Genomic DNA, 5,447 nt, shown 5'->3' on the forward strand with positions numbered 1-5,447 from the left:
GTCCCAAAGGATGCGCTTGGCCAGCTCCGAGTGCCCGCTCGCCAGGAGCGGGGGCAGAGCGGCGCGTCCACACGCCCAGCTCCTGTGAAGTTAGAATACAGCGCGAACTCATCCATGCTGGAGAGAGGACTGCATGCCAATTCTCCAACCAATATATTTTAAAAACATAGTTCTATGTGAAGTAATGGGCGGCGGGGGATGGGGGGGGGCGTGTTGATTCACCAAAGCAGCCCCTGTTCCGTTTCCTTCATAAGCCACGAGATAGGAGGGTCCCTGGTGGCTTCCTCGTAATGAATGACCCTAGAGTAACACCGCCACGACCTGCAAGAAAAGGAGATTCGTTTCCCCGACCTCAAGCTTCGTGGCCGTTCCCGCCAGGCAGGGAATTAAGGACGGCGATTGTCCACGGACTTGCTTGCAGATGGAGCCAGGCCCCTACCAGTCCCGCGAGTGCGTGCCTGCTGCCCCTTCCCACCTCTCCCGCCCCCCTCCCCCAGCTCTTTGGTGGTGTTGGGTCCTGTCTTTGAGCGGTTAGGAAAGGATGCCAGCAAAAATGGCTAATCCTTTTTCAGCTGCAGTGAATTGATGACTGGCCAAAGCCAAGTGGAAACCGCTGCAGTTAAAATGATTTTAGCGTCACGTCTTGCTACTGAGAACGGAGCGGCGCTTTGCAAAAGGACCTGTGGATCAATGAAAAGGGGATTATAGTTTATCTGAATACGAATATGGCACTGCAGCTGTACTTTTACCCCCACCCCTTCGCTTTCGTTAGAACTGCAGGATTGGAATGACAGGTTTTGAGCTCTTCCAGCTGACTCATCAGAATCCTGGAGCATTTATTTAAAAAAAAATGACGGTAATTTTCTCATGTTTTCCTGTGTACGTGTGGACACGCTTGTATGTGTGCGCGCGTGTGCGTGCGTGTTTGCGTGTGAGAGCCCTGCGGTTGAATGACAATGCAGATCCAGAATTTGGGGAAGAGGTTTTTGTTTTCCAAATGCAGGTGAAGTTTGAGCAGACTTGGGGCGTTCGCTGAGAGCCAAAGGGCTTCCTGAGGTGGCGAGGAGGATGTGGAGAGATGGTCAGATTTGCCTGTAAATAAGCACTACAGCCACTGTAACGCTTGAACCGCTTTTTATTTTTTTTTATTTTCTGGTAGCAGATGTGTTTGAACCGGGACTCTCTCTGCAAACGTGGGTTACAAGCGCCTCCTAGCGGCGAAAGTAGCATAGGGCAAGCCAGAGAAATTTGCTTGGAGCTCTTCTCTCTCGGGGAAGGGCTAGCTAGCCTGTGGGGGGCTCTGCAGGATTTCTTGGGTCACAAAGGCCTGAGACCACGAGAGCCACGCAGGTTTGGGGCCCGCAGAGGCCTCGCCTCTCTGACCTGTAGTCTCTGAGGCACCCTCGGAACCGGCGGGGTGACGACGGGGTCTTCTGTTAGAGTCGCCCGCCTCCCTCTGGGTAACTCCGGCCAAGGGCAATAGCAAGAGCATTTTGCTGGGGACCAAGATTCACAGAGTGGGCGCCCTTAGCCTTCTTTACCTCCGAAACCTGAAACCATTGAACAGCCCCGCCCTGCCACCCACCAAGCAAAACCACACTTTAAATTTGCCTCTTAAGTGTAACTGGTTTCTTCTCTTCCCTGCTGTGTCAATCATGCAGACCTCCTCCCTCCCTTTTTCTTTTTCACTCTCTTTGGTGGACCCAGAATTTAGTGAGGCCATGAGCATAGAAATAGCCTCCGTGGTGGGTTGCGGACCTTTGAAGTGCAGGATCTCATATAATACTGTGTCCCTGGACACCCCATCCCTGGGCAGCAAAGGGAGAGGCAATCTCTAGGGAACATAACCCTGCCCCCTGCCCCCTGCCCCCGGGGCCCCTTCAGGAGGCCCAACCATCTGGGTCAAAACAAATTGCGTTCTAAAACAGAAGGGGAAAGTGGTGATTATTTGGAGGGAGGATATCAAAATCAATTTTCATAAAAGTCTTGGTGTATGAGAGTGATGAGGCACCTTGGTCTCTTTCATTGGGCTCTAAGTGCAGCAGAAATAGGGGGGCAGGAAGGATCCCACACATGCATTTTACATGCCTAGTTACAAACTCTGAAACTAGGTGACCAGGTTGCTGTCTTCCCTACCCTTTCTAGAAAAGGCGGGAGGGAGACACGTTTGTTAACCAGCGTTTGGATAAATGAGTGTTTGCAGTGACTTAACTTGACTTGAAAGCAATTTGTTTCTAAATCCTCTTGTTATTGCAGTGTGCCCAGAGCCTTGAGAGAAGACTTTTTTTTTAAAGAAATGGAAGACAAAAAATTAAAATTGTCAATAAAGAGTATTTCAGACTCCAGGCTCGCCCAGGATTGAGCCAGATGGTTCTGGGCACTTGTCATTTCCAGCAAGGAGGGTGCAGAGAGCAAAAGCAAAGTACCTGCCTGGGCGGCATTGCATCCTCTAAGGGTAGCCATGCAATAGGAGTGTTTGTAGCAGGGTAACCTAACCAGAAGTGGGAAGGCAAAGCTCTGGAGCCAATGCCACAGACTGTGTTCACTTTTATTCTAAAGAGTGAATGTGGGCTAGAGATTCCTGGGGGAGAAAATACAGCCCATGCTATGGTAAGCTTTCAGGTAATTCTTTAGTGACTGTGTTCTAAGGCTCTGAACCCAACAGAGAATAAGCCAACCCATGTTTTGGGGGACTGAGAATACTAGCAATTCCATGAAGCTTTATTTGATATTCAAAGTAGAAATGTTCTCTGTTTTGTTTAACCTAGTTAACATTGGTGTGTCTTCACGCTTCAGTGTCTTTCCAAGTGAGCAGACAGGGCCAGCATTTTGTTAAACTCTAGACAGTGAATTAAAAGCACTGATGAGCTGAAGCAGCCCTCTAATGCAAAATGACAAATTGCACTTAAGCAATACATGAACAAGAAAATGATTTATGGATTTTTACAATGGTCTGAGCAAATGAAAGCAACATGAATTATACATCCTAATGCTCACGGTATCATTTTCTAATAGTACTGTTTCAGTTCAGATGCTATACTCTCACCGTTTCTGTAAGAGATATTGATCAATAAGAGGTCCAAGAATATTTTTAAATTAGGCAATGGTGTTTGATACTGCTTGCAAATAGATATATTTTTTTCTTGAGTATGGGTAGGTGGTAGTGATGAACATTGAACATACTAACATTCCTGTTATCTCTCTTAGTGATAAATTAATAGTCCTTTGGATTTATATTTTGTTCCACATCTTCCTGCAGAATCAAATAAATTGGTCTTATTAAGAATGACAATCTTTATTACATCATGGCTTCTTTTTCTGTAAACCAAAATGCATTACCTCATCTTACCCTTTCTTTCATTGCTTTGGATATTGAAAAATCTCATTTCTCCAAAATGTCTTTATCCTTTTCATATTTGTTTTATCATGTTTTGTTTTGTTTTTCAGAACATTGTTCAATTCCATAGTGTATTAAAGACATACTTGAGTTAGTAAAAAGGTGACAGCCTTAGTTGTTTGTTTGTTTTTCCCTTTATAGACAAAATACATCTTATGGCTGCTAAATTATAGAAGAAAAATCAATCAGATAAATTTTTATATGGTTGTTTTGCAGCCTGAAAAACTTTTAAAAATCTAGTTACAATGAGTTATGATGAGTGAATGCTTCTATCATTTTTCTTTAACCACTTGTGGCTTGTATAACTAAGCATTTTGGAGTGTGTGTAGAATTTTAAGTGAAGACAGTGTCTTTACTATATTAATACTCAACCACAGGAAAGTTCTAATTACCCAGAGGCCTCTGGAGTCACATTATTAGGCTTACTCTTAATTATTCAGGTTTATTAAAAAATATTGAATTCCAGCTTCTGTTTTTGACAGCATTAATAATCACTCTTACTGAAAGTTTACTGAAATCAATGATGTGATTAGGATTGTAAATAAGAACTACGAGACATCACCTTTAAGAAGCCAGCTGCTTTGTTAACAGAGGTGATGTGTGAGGTTTACTGATGAGGTAGAAATGAAGCTTTAAACGTTTAGGTTGATGTAGAACAATTTCACAAATTAATTGTAAGCCCCAATAAGTTCATATGAGTAAGAGAAAATGAATCTAGAACTCTCTTTTTCCATCCTCAGTGGGTTTGTTTTTTTATTGATAGTGGGTATATTTCTTATTAGTATCAGCATAGTACTAATGTTTATCTGGGAAGTATTAATTGTATTCTTAAGGGGAAGCCCCTTGACTTTCTAAATACAGAATGAGATTACCCAAATTGTAATTAGGGTTACAAATCATCGTGTTATTTTATGAAGAGTTTGACAATGTTATTGTAGTCAGATCATGAAAAGAATATCAAACATAGCATGAGAATTAAATAGTAAACAGAATAGATAAATAGATAGATGCATCAATAAAAAAAAAAGTTTTTCTTTACGTTCAACTGCCTGGTTAATATAACTCTTTATATACTGTAAAATATTTGTTTTATTGAAATTTCTAGTTTGTTTTTTAGGTAAAAGTGACTAACGTCTTTTAAACAGCCAATGGGCACCAAGCATTTTTACATAAGTTATAATATCCGCCCCCATATGTATAGGTATTATTATTCATCTTAAACTATATTTCTATTATACGCAATTCCAGAAGATGTGTTTTTAGTAATCTGTATTTGACAAAGGTTTTTTTTTTTAAGTTGCTTATTTCAAAGAAATCTTACCTAAGATAGAAAATCCACTGTATAAAAAAGTATGTTAAAAACACTTTATCTCTCACAACTAATGAAATGCATTCCTTCTCTCTACAAATACTCCAAAGTGATCTATCATCTCAGGATTTTTTCTAACTTTTATTTTATATCATATGTACCATGTTGACTGGATAAATATGAATATGTGCTTACAGTAGTCTCTCGGGGTCCATGGGGAATTGGTTCCAGGACCCCCACAGATACCAAAATCCACAATGCTGAAGTTCCTTATATAAAATAGTGTAGAACAATGCAAACAGCTGTCCCTTCACATCCGAGGATTCCCAACATGGCAGGTTGGTTTAATCCATGGGTGTGAACCCAAGGGGACGGAAGGCAGACTGTATATTTATTGAAAAATATAAGTGGATCCTCGTAGTTCAAACCCACGTTGTTCAAGGGTCAACTGTACCTTGACAGGGATTCTGAATTGTGTTTTTCCATTGATTAGGTCACAGTGACAAGCTAAGGATTCCTCTGTGATTAGAAAATTAGATGATGTGAGTAAGTATGGCTCGAATGGTGGGGCATCTGCTGTCTTAGATGGAATCAGAAGATGTCCTGGGAAGCATGTTTGAGGGTCTGGCTCAGTGGCTGAATGTCAACCTATGAAGCAGGAGGTCATGGCCAATTCTGGTCAAGGCACTTGTCTCGGTTGAGGGCTCAGTCCCCAGTGTGGGGTGGACAGGAGGCAGCTGA

Source organism: Myotis davidii, unplaced genomic scaffold (genome assembly GCF_000327345.1).
Source record: "Myotis davidii unplaced genomic scaffold, ASM32734v1 scaffold438, whole genome shotgun sequence".
NCBI classification, from domain to species: domain Eukaryota; kingdom Metazoa; phylum Chordata; class Mammalia; order Chiroptera; family Vespertilionidae; genus Myotis; species Myotis davidii.